Raw genomic sequence first — 19548 nt, 5'->3', positions numbered from 1 at the left:
GTTACAGTGAAAACAATGGGAAAAATGTATGAATTATACAGATATTATTTTAAAATTTTATTTTAAGAATCCTTATAAAAGATAACATCATGTTTAGGTCTTGTATCAAACTTTTATTCTGCTGTTGCATAGATGTACACCCAACCTTTTGGAAGCAAGCTTTCTGTGCTATGACCCATAGGACACAGAAATATGACTGCTAATGTCTCCTAGACATATAGAACAGGAAATAGCAAACTAAAGCCCCACACCTGTGTTTATAAATAAAGTTTTATTGGCACACAGCCACACCCATTCATTTACATGTTTTCTATGGCTGCTTTTGTGCTACAGTGGCAGAGTTGAATGATTGCGGCAGAGATTGTATGGCCCACCAAGCCCAAAATAGCTACTATCTGGCTATTGCTGCCTTACCAAATTGTCACCAATATAGTAGCTTAAAACAACACAAATCCGTTATTTTACAACTCTGTAGGTCAGAAGTCTGACAGGTTCTCAGTGGCAAAAATCAATACTGATAGGGCTAACATTCTTTGCTGACAGCTCTGGGGGGAAAATCTGTTTCCTTGCCTTTTCCAGCTTCTATGGGCTGCTTGTATTTCTTAGCTCATGGTCCCCTTCTCTCCATCTTCAAAGTTAACAATGCTGCATCTCCCTGTGCCTTTCTTCCATAGTCACATCTCCCTTTGACCATGGATGAGAAAGATTTTCTGATTTTAAGGACCCATGTGATTATATTGGGCCTACTCTGATAGTCCAGGATAAATTCCTCTTCTCAAGATTCATAATTTAATCACATTTGTGAAGTCCCTTTGATCATGTAGGGTAACATAGTCATAGATTTCTGGGACTAGGATGTGGACATCTTTGAGGGCTGTTATTCTGCCTAGCACACTAGCCCTTTACAGAAAGAGTTTGCCAACTCCTAATAAAAAACAAAAGGCTGAGGAATTTTTAGTTGAAATATAATGTGATCTAAAAGGAATACTAGTATAGCTTCTTATTAAAAAAACCCTGCCATTTCCATATCCCTAACTTCTCTCCCAATCCACCTAGTCATCCTAACAAATGAGACAAGTGACAGGGCTACATTGTTGACACTTGCATACTATGGAGGAATTAAAATACTGACAATCCCTTGATGCCTTTCTCTTGCAAAATTATCTCTGTCTTGTCTGACTTTCCCAATGGACTTAAATATGTTTTTCAGCATCAAATTCAATTACAATCTCTCCCAAGAGGCCAGCAAATCCTTATTCATCTTTTAGTATTCTGACAGGCATTAGCATTCTCCAGCTCAGCCGAAAATAACCTCCCTGAGATCACATTGGAAAGCTCTATTAAACACGATTGGCAATATAAAGCAATCAAGGGCTAACTGTCCCATATTTACTGAACATATTAATAGTCTGTCAGCCTGTTTCTCTCTTCCTAGTGCATTTCCTTAGGAAACAAATAGGAAGCACTATTTGCCTCTCCTTTCACTCTTGATTTTCAGGAATCCTGAATTATAGTCATCTTATTTCCTTCTGAATTCCAAGATAATATACCTTACCATTGTGTTTGTTCCTAACTGTAATTCCCTCATTACCAGATATCAAAATGACATTTTGTCCTACTTCCTTTAAGCTTTTAGCATTTTAAGCTGAGAATTCGTTCAAATCTCACCTTATGTATTTTCCTATAGCTTTCATTTTTTTTTACTCATTTTTTCAATCAGCATGTTTTGAATGACTTGTCAACTCACCCTTGATGTATCAAATTCTTTAATTTTTCCCCTAAGGGGAAAACTTATATTTATAAATCATAAAGGAAAATGAAATGATGTCAATATTTTAGCCATCTGTTGTTTATATATTCAATGGGGTGATACAATACATTTTAGATCAATTTTATGAAAGACTAAAGCAGGATTTCATGTTTTGTATATATTTTTAAAAATCTTTAAGTGAATTTTTCAATCAGAACCTGTAAAAATAAATTCAAAATTCTTTCCTATTATTATGTGCAATTAAATGAGTATATCTTAAATTTTACCCATTTAAATGTGTATAATGCAAATGTTTCTGAATAAAAATTTCATACTAGGTAGTATAAATCCTTGTAACCCTATAAAAAAGTCCAAGAAATATCAACCCCCAAGGAAGTCACTAGTGTGGAGCCAAAGGACTGGCCACTGGGACCTCCTGTGCTTTAATATTTTGGTGGAAAATGTAAAAAGGCATGCAGATCAGTTCTGTACTTGACCTGAGACTGGGAGGGATCCCAGGTATCCAGGGGTTATAAGTTCAACCTACAATTATCAGCTGGGAACCTATAACTGCAACTGCAAAGCCATGGTTAGGGGTAGCCAAAAGCTACTGAATTGTCTACCAAAAGTCCTTGAATGGCAAGGGCTTTGCTGAAAGTATCCTTCATGAGAACAGGAGGTGTTGGGCAGAAAGAAGCTTGCTGTAGAATCCAGGAGAAGATCTGAATAAAACAGGGAGGGTGGTAGAACTGGGACTGAGAGGCACCAATCCAGACTTCATAAAAAAATGACTAGATTTAATAAATGAATTTGGCAACATAGCAGGATACAAAATTAACACCCAGAAATCAATCGCATTTTATACAACAACATTGAATTCACAGAAAAAGAAACTAAACAAAAATCCCATTTTCCATAGCAATAAAAAAATTAAGATACCTAAGAATAAACTTAACCAAGGAGGTAAAAGACTTGTACTCAGAAAACTACAGGACATTGAAAAAAGAGATAGATGAAGATATAAACAAGTGGAAGAATATACTGTGTTCATGGATTGGTAGAATTGACATCATTAAAATGTCCATACTATCCAAAACAATCTATAGATTCAATTGAATCCCTAATAAATTACAGCATATTTCACAGATCTATAACAAATACTCCGAAAATTTATAAGGAACTGAAAACAATCCGGAATAGCTGCAGAATCTTGAGAAAGAAGAACAAAGTGGGAGGGATCACAATACCAGATATCAAATTATACTACAAAGCCACTGTAATCAAAACAGCCTAGTACTGGCACAAGAACAGGCATGTAGATCAATGGGACAGAACAGAGAACCCAGAAATCGACCCATGCCATTTTGCTCAATTAATATTTGACAAAGTTGGCAAGAGCATACAATGGAGTCAAGACAGTCTCTTCGATAAATGGTGTTGGGAAAATTGAACAGGTACATGCAAAAAAATGAAACTAGACCACCAGCTTATACCACACACAAGAATAAACTCAAAATGGATAAAAGACTTAAACGTAAGACATGAAACCATAAAAATCCTAGAAGAAACCATAGGCAGCAAAATCTCAGACATCTCTCTTGGCAATGTATTTGTGGGTACATCTCCTAGGGCAAAGGAAACTAAGGAGAAAATAAACAAATGGGACTACATCAAAAGAAAAAGCTTCTGCACAGCAAAAGAAACCATCACCAAAATGAACAGGGATTCCAGTGTATGGAAGAACATATTTGCCAATGATACATCTGATAAAGGGTTAATATCCAAAATATATAAGGAACTCAAACAACAAAAGGAAGACAAACAATCCAATTTAAAAGTGAGCAAAGGACCTAAATAGACACTTCTCCAAAGTGGACATACACATGGCCAAAAGACATATGAAAAAATGCTCAGTCACTGATCACCAGGGAGATGCAAATTAAAACAGCAATGAGGTATCACCTCACACCTGTCAGAATGGCTACCATCAACAAATGACAAGTTCTGGCGAGGATGTGGAAAAACGGTAACACTAGTACACTGCTGGTGAGAATGCAGACTGGTGCAGCCATTATGGAAAACAATATGGAGTTTCCTCGAAAAAGGAAATGTGGAACTGCCATTTGACCCAGTGATTCCACTTGTAGGAATATATAATAAGAAACCCGAAACACCAATCAGAAAGGATGTATGCACCCCTATGTTCATAGAACCACAATTTACAATAGCTAAGATATGGAAACAGCCCAAGAGCCCATTAGTAAATAAGTGGATAAAAAAGCTGTGGTACATTTACAGCATGAAATACTATGCAGCTGTATAAAAGAAGGATCTTTTACCCTTTGAGACAGCATGGAGGGACCTGGACAGTATTATGCTAAGCGAAATAAGCCAGTCAGAGAAAGACAAGTATCACATGATCTCACTCATATGTGGAATCTAATGAACAAAATAAACTGTTGAACAAAATAGATCCCAGAGACAGAGAAGCATGGAACAGACTGTAGAATCTCAGAGGGAAGGCGGGGGTGGGAGGGTGGGTGGGAAAAGATCAACCAAAGAACTTGTATGCATCTATGCATAATCCATGGGCACAGACAATAAGTTGGTGGAGGCCTAGGACATAGAGAGGTGGTGGGTTATAAGGAGTCAATGGGGAAAAAAAGGGGACATATGTAATATTTTCAACAATAAAGATTTTTAAAAAGGTGTTTGTGGTCAACTCACTTGGGAGATTTACAATGCTTTTAGTTGGTTAAAGGCTCAGAGTTCTTTCATGAAAAACATATTGATTAGTTTTAGATAATCCAGTGTATCAATCAGGATAGGGCATTCTTCAAATGTCAGTAGCTTAAAGTAACAAAAGTATATTTTTAATTTATGCTGTGTATCCACCAAGTGTTAACTAAGTCTCTATTTTTTGTCATCATTGGACCCAGGCTGGAGATGTAGTCACCATGTACAACATTGCAAGTCATGCTGTAGCAGAGAGAAGGAAGTATATGAAAAAGCATGCACTTGCCCTTAAAGCTTTTACCCCAGAAGTGATACACACACCTTCTGTTCAGGTTCTATTAGCCAAGTCAAGTCACATGGCCACACTTTACCAGAATACAACTTTAAACTAGGTATAAAGACATTTTTCCTTAAAAATTGAATAAATCCCCCGTCATGACCATAGCAAGAAGACCCTATTAGAACTGGCTCCTATTTGCCACTCCAATCAAATCTCATGCCATTCTTTCCTACATTGCTCAGTTCTAGGCATGCTCACATTTCTTTATTTTAATTGAATTTATTGGGGTGACATTGGTTAATAAAATTATATAGGCTTCAGGTATACAATTCTATAATATGTCCTGTGTATATTATATTGTGTGTTCACCACCCCAAGTAAAGTCTTCTGTCACCATTTATCTCCCTTTACCCTCTTCTGCCCCCCCTTTCCATCTGGTAATCACCATACTGTTGTTAGTGTCTATGAATGTTTATTTTTCTTAATCCCTTCACCCTTTTCACTCAGACTCCACACCCTCCCCTCTAACAGCTGTCTGTATCTATGAGTCTGTTTCTATTTTGTTTGTTTATTTTGTTCATTAGATTCCACATATAAGTGAAATAATATGATACTTGTCTTTCTCTGACTGGCTTATTTCACTTAGCATAATGCTCTCAAGATTCATCCATGTGTTGCAAAAGCTAAGATTTCCTTAGTTTTTTAATGGCTGAGTAGTATTCCATTGTGTAAATGTACCACAGCTTTTTTATCCACTTATCTATTGATGGGCACTAGGTTTGTTTCCAAATCTTGGCTATGGTAAATAATGCTGCAATGAGGATATGGGGTGCATATATTCTTTCAAATTAGTGTTTTGGGTTTCTTTGGATATATTTCCAGAAGTGGAATTGCTGTGTCCTAAGGCAGTTCTATTTTTAATTTTTGGAGGTATCTCCATACTGTTTTCCACAATAGCTGCACCAATCAACCCAGAAAATGGAGCTAGCCTCCTGTGAGGGTGAGGCACTGGTCAGGAAAGTGGGAGGAATGACCCCTGCCCCAAAGCCACACAACTCAGTCACAGACACCTGCTGTGTCTTTCCAGACCTCAACACCCCAGCCCGGACAGCTGACTCCTCAGCAGGGCACAAGCTCTGCATGGTGGGATGAGAGGGATTCCAGAGGGTAGGGCTATTGCTTTTTTCCAGGCTGATACCATATGGAGGGGAGTGCTCCACCCAAGAAAGATGGTGTTTGTGGTGTGGGAGAGGGACTCAGCATAGGGATTCTGATGGGTATCCCCATAAATCTCTCCTCAGAGCCACAAATCTCAGTCTCTCTTCACATGACTCTAGTCTGCCTTGCCCTCCTCCACTGGAGCCCAGGGTGAGTGGCCGAGAATGAGATTTTGTGTCTTGGTCCTTTAAGAGGGCACCTGTGTCTCTAGTAGTTGCTCAACTCTCCCTGCTGGACAGAAACCCTGCTGATTTTCACGGCCAGATGTTATGTGGGCACCTCTCCCCGGCTCTGGTGCTTTGGGCTGGGGAGCCCAGCCTGGGACTGAGACTCCACAATTCTCAGGGAGAACCTCTGCAGCTGAGATATCCCCTCAGAATCTCAGCTGCCACCCATGGGAGTGGGGCCAGCCCTTTCCACGTCTCTACCCTTCCTATCGGTCTTGATGTGGCTTCTTCTGTAAATTTTCGGTTATAAAATGTATCTTCAGTTGGTGTTTAGTTGCTTATTCAGGTTTCTTGCTCTCTATTTTACTTGTAATTCCAGTTTGGTCCTGGGAGGAGTGAGTGTAACATCCATCTACTCCACTGCCATCTTGGCTCTTCTCCCATACACACATTTCTTTTTTTAAAATATATTTTTATTGATTTCAGGGAGGGAAGGGAGAGAGATAGAAATATCAATGATGAGAGAGAATCATTGATTGGCTGCCTCCTGCATGCCTCCTACTGAGGACTGAGCCCAAAACTGAGGCATGTGCCCTGACTGGGAATGAAAGCATGACCTCCTTCCCATACTCTCATTTGTCTAGTTCTTTTTTTGCTATGGGGAATTTGCATTTTTGTCCCCTTTTCTTGGAAGGCCCTTTATTTACTTTTCATATAGTTACCTGCTTCCCATCCTTCAGAGCTCAGCTTCATGGTCACCTCCAGGTGGATGCCTTCCTTCACCATTCACTCTAAATTAATAGGCACCACTTGTCACTTATTTTATCTCATGACACCCACATACTAGTATTTCAGTCTTAGCACTAATCGTAAGCTCTAATTCCTTTATCTATCTACCATCTGACACCTTCACCTATATGTTTCATGTGGGCAGACAACTTGCCTATCACGTTCACCACTAAATCTCTAACACAGTGGTTCTCAACCTGTGGGTCGCGACCCCTTTGGGGGTGGAATGACCCTTTCACAGGGGTCGCCTAAGACCATCAGAAAACACATATTTCCGATGGTCTTAGGAACCGAGACACCGCTCCTCTATCCGTCTCCAGGCGGGTCCGCCCACATGCAGATATGCCCACATACGAGTACCCGGCATGATGACATCATCGCGCCAACCCCATCACATACACCCTGTACAAATACAGGTGTATGTGACAGGGTTGGCGCCATAATGTATTTATGCGGACCAGTCACACATGTGTAGAGAGCAGCTACTGTGTAGAGAGCAGCTGCTGTATTGAAAGCAGCTACTCTGTTAAAAGCAGCTACTGTGTTGAAAGCAGCAGTATTGGAGGTAAAATTACACTTCATGAATTATAATTACTGGGTAAATGTAAAATCATGTACTGTAAAATCATCAACTACTGCAAAAAAAATATCTGTACCATGGGAACTTAATCTGGATGCTGATCGGTCTTTTTATATTCAGCTGTGGTTGATGTGAATACTGCCCCCTTGTGATAGTAACAGGTATGTAAAAAAAACAACACAGAATGGTAAATCATAGGAAACTTTAACGAATTGTATTGACTGAACTATGCCATGTATCATCTTTTGTATTATTAAAGCTATTGTTATATATTATTTTCATTAGCAAACAATCCCATGACAATGGATCCTGTAGAGAAGAACGTTAAGAAAAGAAAATATAGTGAGGATTTTTTACAGTATGGTTTTACCTCAATAATTACAGCAGGACTTGAGAAACCACAATGTGTTATTTGTTGTGAAGTTCTATCAGCCGAATCTATGAAGCCGAACAAACTAACGCTATTTTGATAGCAAGCATCTCAGCTTTGCCGGCAAGGATACCAACTATTTTAGAAGCAAAGCTGATGGACTCAAGAAAGCCAGACTTGACACTGGTGACAAGTACCACAAACAAAACATAGCAGCCATTGAAGCTTAATATTTGGTAGCACTCAGAATCGCCAGAGCTATGAAACCTCACACCATTGCTGAGGATTTACTGTTGCCAGTGGCCAAAGACATTGTTCGAGTTATGATCAGAGACGAATTTGTTATGAAATTGAGTGCAATTTTCTTATCTAACGACACTGTCTGCAGAAGAATAGATAACATGTCTGCTGATATTCTTGACCAGGTAATCCAGGAAATTAAATCTGCTCTACTTCCAATATTTAGTATCCAGCTTGATGAATCTACAGACGTTATAAACTGTTCACAGTTACTGGTTTATGTGAGGTATATTAATGATGGCGACTTTAAAGATGAGTTTCTTTCTTGAAAACCTCTTGAAATGACAACTACTTCACGTGATGTATTTGACACAGTTGGTTCATTTCTGAAAGAGCATAAGATCTCTCGGGAAAAGGTTTGTGGTGTTTGCAGAGATGGTGCTCCAGCTATGCTAGGATGTCGATCTGGATTTCAATGTTTGGTACTGAATGAGTCACCAAAAGTCATTGGAACTCACTGTATGATTCATTGGCAAATATTAGCAATGAAGACGCTGCCACAAGAGTTACAAGAAGTAATGAAAAGCGTCATAAGTTCTGTCAATTTTGTAAAGGTGAGCACTTTAAACAGTTGACTGTTTTCACAACTGTGCAACGAGTTGGATGCACCGAACAATGTTCTGCTATTTCACACTGAAGTGAGATGGTTGTCGAGAGGAAAAGTTTTAAAACGTGTTTTTGAGCTTCATGATGAACTCAAAACGTTTTTTAATCAGAAAGCAAGACTGCAGTTCGAAGCACTTTTCAGCGATAAAAGTGAACTGCAGAAAATAGCTTACTTGATTGACATCTTTGCCATCTTGAATGAGTTAAATTTATCACTGCAAGGACCAAATGCAACATGCCTCGATTTGTCTGAAAAGATCTGATCATTGCAAATGAAACTTCAGCTTTGGCAAAAAAAAAAAAAAAATTTGGATGAAAATAAAATTTACATGTTGCCTGCCTTATCTGCTTTCTTTGAGGAACATGACATTGAACCAGACAAAAGGATTACGATGATAATGTCTGTGAAAGAACACTTGCACATTCTTGCAGATGAAATTTCATCATACTTTCCAAATCTACCTGACACCCCATTTGCACTTGCCAGAAGCCCTTTCACAGTCAAAGTTGAAGATGTTCCTGAGACAGCACAAGAGGAGTTCATTGAACTTATTAACAGTGATGCAGCGAGAACTGATTTCTCTACAATGCCAGTTACAAAATTCTGGATCAAGTATTTGCAGTCATATCCTGTTCTGTCTGAGACTGTGTTGCGCCTTCTTCTTCCATTTCCAACAACATATCTTTGTGAAACAGGGTTTTCCAGCTTGTTGGTTATCAAGTCTAAATGCAGAAGTAGACTTGTTGTGGAAGATGATCTTCGTTGTGCTCTTGCAAAGACTGCCCCGAGAATTTCTGATCTGGTGAGAAAGAAGCAATCTCAACCTTCACACTGACGTTGGCTTTTTACTCATACTGTCGCAAAATGTAGCAATGTAGGTTACTGTTGTTATATTAAGACTGTTACCCATGCTACACCATGCTTCAAGACAAAATTTCATTTATTTGTAATTAAAAATAAATATTTCACAATATATAATTACATATTGTTTTTGTGATTAATCACTATGCTTTAATTATGTTCAATGAAAATATATCCTGCATATCAGATATTTACATTACGATTCATAACAGTAGCAAAATTACAGTTATGAAGTAGCAACGAAAATAATTTTATAGTTGGGGGTCACCACAACATGAGGAACTGTATTAAAGAGTTGCGGCATTAGGAAGGTTGAGAACCACTGCTCTAGCATTTATACATACTAGGTGCTCAGTACAGGTTGCTGAATAAATAACAAATTCTTTTATGGCTCCTTTTTTTAAGTATATGCAAGAGTAGAGAGAATAGTATAATGAACTCTGACAGCCCCATTGCCAAGTTTCTAACTCATGCCAATCATACTTTATCTCTATCCTAAGCTAGTCCCTTCCTGAATTATTTTGAAGTAATCATATCACTTCACCTACAAAAAATAAATGTTTCAGTATTTATCTTTAAGAGATAAAAATTCTTTTAAAAAATAACCACTCTATGATTATAACACCTTAAAATCGTAACAATACAAATGCTTAGAGTTGTCCATGAAAACCACAGGCTGCTTCAGAAAGAAGCAAGAGCCTTGTTGGTTGACAAAAATTTACTGAGCCCCTACTATGTGCCAGCTGTGGCTTTTGAAGTGAATTTTACAGACAAGGTGCAAGGAGATGACATTCTGGGAAGAGGCAACAGTCAGAAATGGGAGATGAGGCCTTCTTCCCTAGAACGCCCAAGATTGGCTATAGATGAATCAGTCTGTATGAAAAAGGCTACAAAGATGCTGTGAGGAATAGTTATGCTTTTTGGGTGTCCATTTTAAAGCTTATGGATTATTATTTTTATCTTGTTTTTGCCTTCATTTGAACCAATACCAATTCCTTATTTATACAAAAAGCATTTTTTTTTTTGCAAGAAGTGACCTGGATTTTTCTCAGTTCTCTGTACCTTAACCCTAATATTTACCAAACAGAATACTCAGGGGTGGGTGATCAGGACTGTTCCTGGCCCATATGCTATCCCTGTGAATTAGAGAAATGCATACCTTGCTCTGGTCAGAGCAGCCTGCCTGGATCAGGGTACATGGCCTGGTGTGCAGACTATGGAATTGTATTTCAGATCCTTCTTGCCCCCTCAATCTTGTGTGGTAAACTATATCTATAACATGGTGCTTTTTGGACTGTTTTAATTCTGTGCAACTTTATGTTGCCGGCCACCAAACACAAGTAATTCAGTAAAACTACTAAAATGTAAGGGTGAGAAATGGCATGTGATTTGGGACAGATATCTGCTATTCATTTATCAAAATCCAACTATGTGTGAGGAACAGTAAGTGGGACGACAGTGTTATGACTAATAAAGCATGGTATTTTAAAAAGTTCCTGGTTCTACTGACAGCAACTATGTGAATTATTTCACTAAAGTGTGGTATGCCTGTCTCATTTTGATGCATTTATAAAAATATGATACATAGATAATAAACCCAGAGTATATAAATGCCTCCTGCATGTTGGGGTCTCTCTCTCTCTCTCTCTCTCTCTCTCTCTCTCTCTCTCTCTCTCTCTTTCTCCTTTCATTGATGTATAATTGACATACAATATCCTATTAGTTTCAGGTCTACATCATAGTGATTACATATTTATATATGTATATATTACAAAATAATCTCCACAATAAATCTAGTACCCATCTGTCAGCATACAAAGTTATCACAATATTATTGACTATTTTTCCTATGCTGCACTTTCTTTCAAGAAATAGATATCATGATAATGTTTGTTGTCATGGAAATAGTTGGGATTTTTTAGACATATGAGGGTACCTAAGTAGGTTGAAAATGTGTAGGTGTGTTATACTCGTTCTGTCCGCTAATTTTTTTTTCAAATTTTTCCAATTGGGAGGGGGGAAATCCATCGAAAGGATGAAAACCCCTAAAACACTTTGGAATAGCATACTTTCAATTTGACAGAGCTAGTTCTCCCCCCTCCCCCAACTGTTCAAGCAAACAAAAATGGTAGTTCCGTGTACCAAAGAGTTAGCTGAAGTTCTGCACCTCTCTCTACCTGGGTATAGAATTTGGATGCTGGGAGGCAGGAGGAATGATATGGGCTACCTTGCTCCCTACAGCAACAATCCATTTAGTGGGGTTCTGTCAAATGTGGTAGCCATAGCCACATGTGGCTGCTGTTAAGCACTTGAAATGTGCCTAGTCCAAATTGAGAGGTGCTATAAAAACACACACTGGATTTTGAAACTTAGTATGAAAAAAAAGGAGTGTGAATTATCTCGTTAATAACTTATTAATATTGATTTCACATTAAAATGATATTTTAGATATATTGGGTTAAATGTTATTTTTAAAATATATTTTTATTGATTTCAGAGAGGAAGGGAGAGGGAGAAAGATAGAATCATCAATGATGAGAGAGAATCATTGATTGGCTGTCTCCTGCATGCCCTCTACTGGGGATCGAGCCCGCAACCCTGTTGCTCTCTTTCTAATTCTTTAAGTTGTAGAGTTAGGTAATTTATTATAATTGTTTAATTGTTTCTTGGTTTGTTTGTTTTTTTGAGGTAGGCCTGTGGAGCTATAAACTTCCCTCTCAGAACTGCTTTTACTGTGTCCCAGAGATTTTGGATTGTTGTGTTTTTATTGTCATTTGTTTCCAGGATGATATTTATTTCTTATTTGACCTCTTTGGTAACCCAATCATTGTTTAATAACATGCTATTTAGCCTCCAAGTGTTTGAATTTTTTTATTGTTTTTATTGTAGTTGATTTATAATATTTTGCCATTGTGATCCGAGAAGATGCTTGATATGATTTCAATCTTCTTGAATTTGAAGACTTTGCCTGTGTCCCAATACGTGGTCTATCTTTGAAAATGTCCCATGTGCACTTAAGAAGAATGCATATTCCGTGGCTTTGGGGTGAAATGTTAAGTCCATCTGATCTACTGAGTTGTTTAGGATTGCTGTTTCTTTGTTGATTTTTTTTCCAGAGAATTTATCAAGTGATATCAATGGGTATTAAAGTCCTATACTATGGTTGTATTGCTGTCGATCTCTCCCTTGATATCTTCCAGAAGTTGTTTTTTTTTTTTTTTATGTATTTGGGTACTCCTGCATTGGGTGCATATATGCTTACTAGAGTTATATCCTCTTGTTGTATTGATCCCTTTAGTATTATGAAGTGGCCTTAATTATCTCTTGTTATGTCCTTCACTTTGAGGTCTATTTTGTCAGATATAAGTATTGCTATCACAGCTTTTTTTTCCATTTCCATTTGCCTGAAAAATAATTTTCCATCCCTTCACTTTCAATCTGTGTATGTCCTTTGTTGTGAGGTGGGTCTCTTGTAGACAGCATGTATATGGTGTGGGGATCCCTTTCACGTCCCGCGTGGTTCAGGGTTCCGGTTCAGGGTTCGGGTTCTGGAGAAGGCCACACACAAATGAAAAGAGACTAGAAAAGCATTAATTTGGGAATATTGGGGGCCAGGCAGGAGCCCACCTCTAGTGGGGGGACTACCCCTGCTCTGGCCTTGCTATCCCTTTTATTGAGACTACTAGAGGCCTGGTGCACGAAATTCGTGCACTGGGGGGGGGTGTCCCTCAGCCCAGCCTGCACCCTCTCCAATCTGGGACCCTCGAGGGCAGTCGGACATCCCTCTCACAATCCAGGACTGCTGGCTCCGAACTGCTAGCTTGCAAACCTTCCTGATTGCCCCTAACCGCTTCTGCCTGCCAGCCTGATCACCCCCTAACCACTCCCCTGCCAGCCTGATTGATGCCTAACTGCTCCCCTGCCAGATGCTTATTGCTATCCCTTTTATTGAGACTATGGGGTATGCCCATAGCCCTTAGGCAGGAAACTCCAATAACAGAAATTTACATAAGACAGAGGTGGAGGCTGCTTCAGCTAACAATGTTTCAACTAAACAGTGAGTGATTAGAGCAATTAAGGTTGTTGACCAGCCTTCCGGGTTTCCTGTCCACATCTCTCTACTAGTGGACAATGATCGGTTTCAGCAATATGGGTCATGCTTTCTTATCCATTCAGCCACTTGATGTCTTTTGATTGGAGTGTGTAAGACATTTACATTTAGGGTTATTATTGATAGGTGCTTGTTTGTAGCAATTTTTATACTTTATGCCTGTTTTCCTCCTTCCCTTTCAATTTCTTCTTTTTTTCAATAGTCCCTTTAGCGTTTATTGCTTTGCTGGCTTGGTAGTGATAAACTCCCTTAGCCTTTTTTTTGTGTCTGTGAAGCCCCTAATTTTCCCTGCAATTTTGAATACTAGCCTTGCTGAATAGAGTATTCCTGGATTCAGCCCCTTGCTTTGCATCACTTTGCATATTTCATTCCATTCCTTTCTGACTTGTGTTTCTGTTGAGAAATCATTTTATAATATAATGGGAGATCCCTTGTAGGTAACTCTTTGTCTCTCTCTTGTAGCCTTTAAGATTCTCTCTTTGTTGTTAACATTTGCTATTGTAATTATGATGTGTGGGTCTTTTGAGGTTCATCTTGTTTGGAACTCTCTGTGCTTATGTGACTTTTTCCTTCCCAAATCAGGGAAGTTTTCTGTCATTATTTCTTCAAATAGGTTTTCTAATCATTGCTCCTCTTCTTGTCTTTCTGGCACCCCTATTAAATGTATGTTTCTTCATTTCATGTTGTCCCAAAGCTCCCTTAGCCTCTTCTCCTGCTTTCTATTTTTTTCTCCAATTGCTCTTCAGATTGTGTGTGTTTTTCTTCCGTCTTTTAACTCACTATTTCTGTCCTCTGCTTCTTCTAGTATACTGTTAAATCTTCTGTTGTGTTTTTTATTGTAGCTATATCATTCTTGATTGCCACTTGATTCTTACATAAGTAGTTGATTTTTCTCATCTGGCCAGTTTAGGACCTGTATGACCCTTCATCTGAATTCTTTTTCTGGTATATTGCATGCCTCTGTTTCATTTAGTTCCTTTTCTGGTGATTCCTCCTTTTCTTTTCTTTGGGGGCGTGTTTCTTTGTCTCCCCATTTTTGCTCTCACTGAAGGGTCCAGGTGCCAAGTCTCCCGGAGCCTGTGGCTGAAGTGGTGGGCTTGGCAGGAGGGTTGCACACTCTGAGCCTCACCTGGGGGCCCAAGTGCCAAATTGCGCAAAGGGTCCAGTCACCAAGTTGCATGTGGGGGGTTGGCGGGAGTGAAGCACACTCAGACTCACAGGAGCTTGTGGCTGGGGAGGCTGGAGTCCCAGTGTCTGTGCATCTGCATATGAGGTAGCAGGTCTTTGGCTGGAGTGGCTATGGGGTCCAGGATGGTCTCTGAGGCCAGTCTGAGTGGTGTTGAGGCTCCTAGTCACAGAAGCTCTCCCCTCAGTATGGCATGGTTTCTGAGCCAGAGCTGGTGGCCCTGGAAGTGCTTGTAGTGGTAGCAGGGGCTCCCTGTCTAGTAAAGTCTGGTCTGCCAACCCAGAGACTCCTGCAGGATCTAACTGTTTGTCACACACACACACCACACACTTCTACACACTCCCCTTTTGCTCCCTCCCTCACTCACTCTCTTTCCCTCACTGCCTTCCTGCTGGTCACCATATTGACTTTCCTCTCTGTTTTGGGGTTTTTAGGATATATTCCAAGGTGTGGGATTGCTGGGTCAAATGGAAGTTCCATTTTTAATTTTTTGAGAAAACTCCATACTGTTTTCCATTCTTACAAAATAAGTATTTTATCCATTTTAAACATGAAGAAACAGACTCAAATGCTTATGCAAGTTTCCCAAGCACTCGTAGCTACTCAATAGTAGATGGATTGGGGATTTGAAAATGGGTTTTTATGGCTCCAAAATCTAAGTTATTTCCTCCAGAACTCATTGCCTCTTTTTCAAACATGGAGCAAGAATTGTTTCAGAGCCACAAAATTCTACATGTAAACTGAAAAGTTTTGATCTGCTCCAGGGGTTCGTTTATGTTCTAGATTTTGAGAGGTCCTCAAAGTGGGAGGGTCTGCCACCAAGGATAAATGAGTAAAAATAGCCAGAATAATTCTGCAGAAGAAGAGTAATAAGTGAAGGGTTGGCCTTTAGGGTGGAGTCCTATCTTCCTATCTTGGTCCCAATTCTTTACCTTTTCTTTGTATCAATATCTTTTATCATATGACTTTGAAATTTTTCTGATGGCCCCTTGCTTTGGCCAGTAGAATGTCAGCAGGAGTGATATGAATCAGTTCTGAGCCTAGGCTTTCTGAGGCCTCACAGGTCTCTGCTTGTTCTCTTATACCTCTCATTGAAGATGGGAAATGTACACCTTGGCTGGCCTGTTGGTTAAAGGAGGATATGGGACATATGAAACAGCCACTGCAGATAACTCACAGATCTGCAGTGAGAAGATTTTCCCAGCCATTGCAGCCTGGAGCAGATCCAACTAGATAAATGGAGTCCCAGTCAATCTGCAGATGCCTGAGTGATAATGAATGATTGTGGTTTCAAGCCCTTGAGTTTTATGCCAGTTTGTTATGCAGCAATAGCTGATACAGTCCTATAACATATGAAAATATATTGTAATGTCATAGCCAGTGTGAAATAGAGACAACATTCAAATCTGGGTCTCTTTTATACCAAAGACCATACTTTAGTTTCATGAGGAAGTTAATTCAAGGTTTGTGTTAGAGATAATATGCATAATGTAATCATTGTACTCTATATGCAGGCCATTCCTAATATTGCTTAGGAATGAAATACTAAGACCTGCCTGGCTGGTGTGGCTCAATGATTGAGCATGGACCCATGAAGGAAGTTGCCAGTTCCGTTCTTGTCAGGGCATATGCCTGGGTTTCAGGATTGATCCCCAGTTGGGGGTGGGCATGCAGGAGGCAGCCAACCAATGTTTCTAACTATGTTTCCCTCTCCCTTCCTCCGTCTCTAAAATCAATTAAAACATATAAAAAACACCAGATACTAAGGCCTGCTTTGTGACCTGAAACACAAATGCCCTCGCTAAGAAAGAGAAAGAGATGAAAAATCAATCCACGTGCCCCAGACCTTCCAAGACCATGAATGGTTTATTAGTAATTCAGTCCAGTGCATATGGGACAAAATCAAACTTTTTTCTTGTCATGAAACTCCTACTTCCTTCTCTTTAAAAAATATTTTTATTGATTTTTAATGAGAGAGGAAGGGAGAGGGAAAGAGAGAAACATCTATGTGAGAGCGAAACATTGATAAGCTGCCTTCTGCATACCCCCTGCCGGGAATTGAGCCCACAACCGGGGCATTTGCCCTGATCAGGAATTGAACCAGCAACTTTTTGGTGCATGGGGCAACGCTCCAACCAACTGAGCAACACAGGCCAGGGTCCACTTCCTTCTTTTCACAGTGGGAACAAAATGTGCCCCTAGAAAACTAACCTCTTTAGAAGGTACCTTTCCCCAAGAGGTCCTAAGGGTATTTTGGAAGCCATGGACCTGCTAGGCAGGGATAATGTGCCATATTTGGGGCAATAATTCATGACTTATAAGGGCAAAGCTTTTTAGATTTAAAGAGAAAAATGGCTTCTGTTTTACTGTTCTACACAGACTGCAGGAATCTTTCAGGAAGGCCTCATTGTCAACTTCTCAACAACTGGTAATGACTCTTGGCTCCCACACTACACATTTCTGTGGCTATGCAGTAGTATTTCAGTTTCTCTTGGTATCTCATAAAAATCACAGCTAATAAACTCCAATCATCACCTGAAGGAATGAGTGCTTGCTTCTGACTGTAATATACTGGCCTCTACCGCACTTCAAAGGCCCAGCAGCTGCTCCTGTCTCCTTACCCAGGTTTCCATCCTTAGGTGAAGATTAACCATGTGTGCTCTAGAATCTGCCCTGAGTTTGCTTTTAAGTGTTTAATATTTGTTCAAATCAGCTGTTCAATTTGACAGGCCGCTAACATAGGCTCCTTTTTTAGTAGGTAGAGGCCATATTTTTGGTTCCTATTTGACTCTAGTTTCCTTGTGTCTTCTCTTACACATCTCAGGCTTCTGATTTCTTCTCCCCAGAAGATGAAGCATGTATGTCCATGAGAGAAACCTGATAATTGTCAAGTTTAATGATAACTCAAAACTAAGTTTGATATTTACTGGGTGCCTGGTCCCTGATACTTTAAAATAGTTTGTTCTTGGCTAAAGTTGGGTGTCCGACACACTGTGAAAGGATGACATAAAGTTTATGGAATTTCAACTGTAAAAAAATTTTCCTGTGTGTTCAGAGCCTTCCCCTCTGAATCTTTCATTGTTACTGTAGCTTTATATTAAAACCTCAAAGTTTGTTTTTTTTAGCAAACACCTCGTGAAAATGCTAGACTATTTTTTTCAAAAACAGGCTATTTAACATGTTTCTTCTTTCACCACATCTCGGAAGTGTGGGGAGTGTTGCTGAATCCTGGCAAAATGGGAGAGTAACATTTGTTGACCAGAAGAAAATTAGAACAAAATGCTATGTGATGCAGATCACAGAGGGGGTATTACTTAGTGGGTAACTTTTAGCTATGTTTCTCATTCCTCTCAAAAGGTACATGTTTTTCAAGCTTGCTTCAGTATGCTTTCAATGAGGTCAAAACAAAACAACTTAGGATATAACAGAACACATGTAATTTTACCTACTTATCACTTTTAAAAGGCAACATTACCTCTAATGAGAATGACAACAAACCTATAGAAATATAAATATTCCTGACTCACTGACTTCATCAATTCTAGGAGATACTTTGTTCACATTTTAACATTTCTGAAATCAGGATGCATCTAGTCAATGATGCCTTACGGTTGTCAACCAGGCAATGAACATTGTCTGCCCCCATGAAAACTTGGACTGGAAGCTTTCTGTGCTTCCTCCAGGTCAAAATCAAGAAAACACACAACCATTGAAACAGGCAGAATGGGCATCAGTGGATTGGAAGAAAGCATCATAGACGACAGTGAAGCATATGTCTATGAAATGCTGTGTTATCAACTCTGCATGACACAGCTGATGATGTTGTGTGTTTCAACTTGATATCAAAGATACTCATGCCTTTCCACACATGTGTATCTGTGATATCAAGTTGAAAATTTGATTCAGAAGCCTCAGGTTCAGAAACCTTTTAATGTATGTTCCAGAGTAGTATATGAAAAAAATATCCACATCAATGAAATTAAAATTGGGTCATTCAATAAACATAAAATAAAAACTGTAAGTGGTCAGAAAGTATTGTGCCATTGTGTGGTTGACAGTCTTTTTATGTCTCGGTGGTACATAAAATAATGGTATATCTTACAATCGATGGCGTCTTACATTTGCTGAAATGCAATATTTTGACAGGCCACCTTCTTCCTTTTTCCTCTGATCAATAGTATCCATCCAGGGAAGTTTGGCACTTAACAGATGTGAGTTTGATGCTGTCCCCAGCCTATGCTTACTCCTGTCACACTTTACCCTGTGGGTCTGTGGCTAACAGGCAGTAGGACTTGCCTCTTATGGCTTTGTGATTGAACTGTGGGTGTCTGAGCCATTGGATGTGAGGTGCACATCCTGCCAGCTCTACACACATATACTAGTACTTGCCAGTTAGTCAGGAATTTCCCTCTCTCTGGCTATCCTTCTTTACTTGGAATGTGCTGTTCAGGCCAAAAGAGTCTTTATGGAGGAGAGACACTTTAGAGCAGGGGTGGGCAAACTTTTTGACTCGCGGGCCACAATGGGTTCTTAAACTGGACTGGAGGGCCTGAACAAAAGCATGGATGGAGTGTTTGTGTGAACTAATATAAA

Source organism: Plecotus auritus (genome assembly GCF_963455305.1).
Source record: "Plecotus auritus genome assembly, chromosome: X".
In the NCBI taxonomy this organism is placed as follows: Eukaryota; Metazoa; Chordata; class Mammalia; order Chiroptera; family Vespertilionidae; genus Plecotus; species Plecotus auritus.
The sequence above is the reverse complement of the archived record's forward strand: the minus strand, read 5'-3'. Positions refer to the sequence as shown.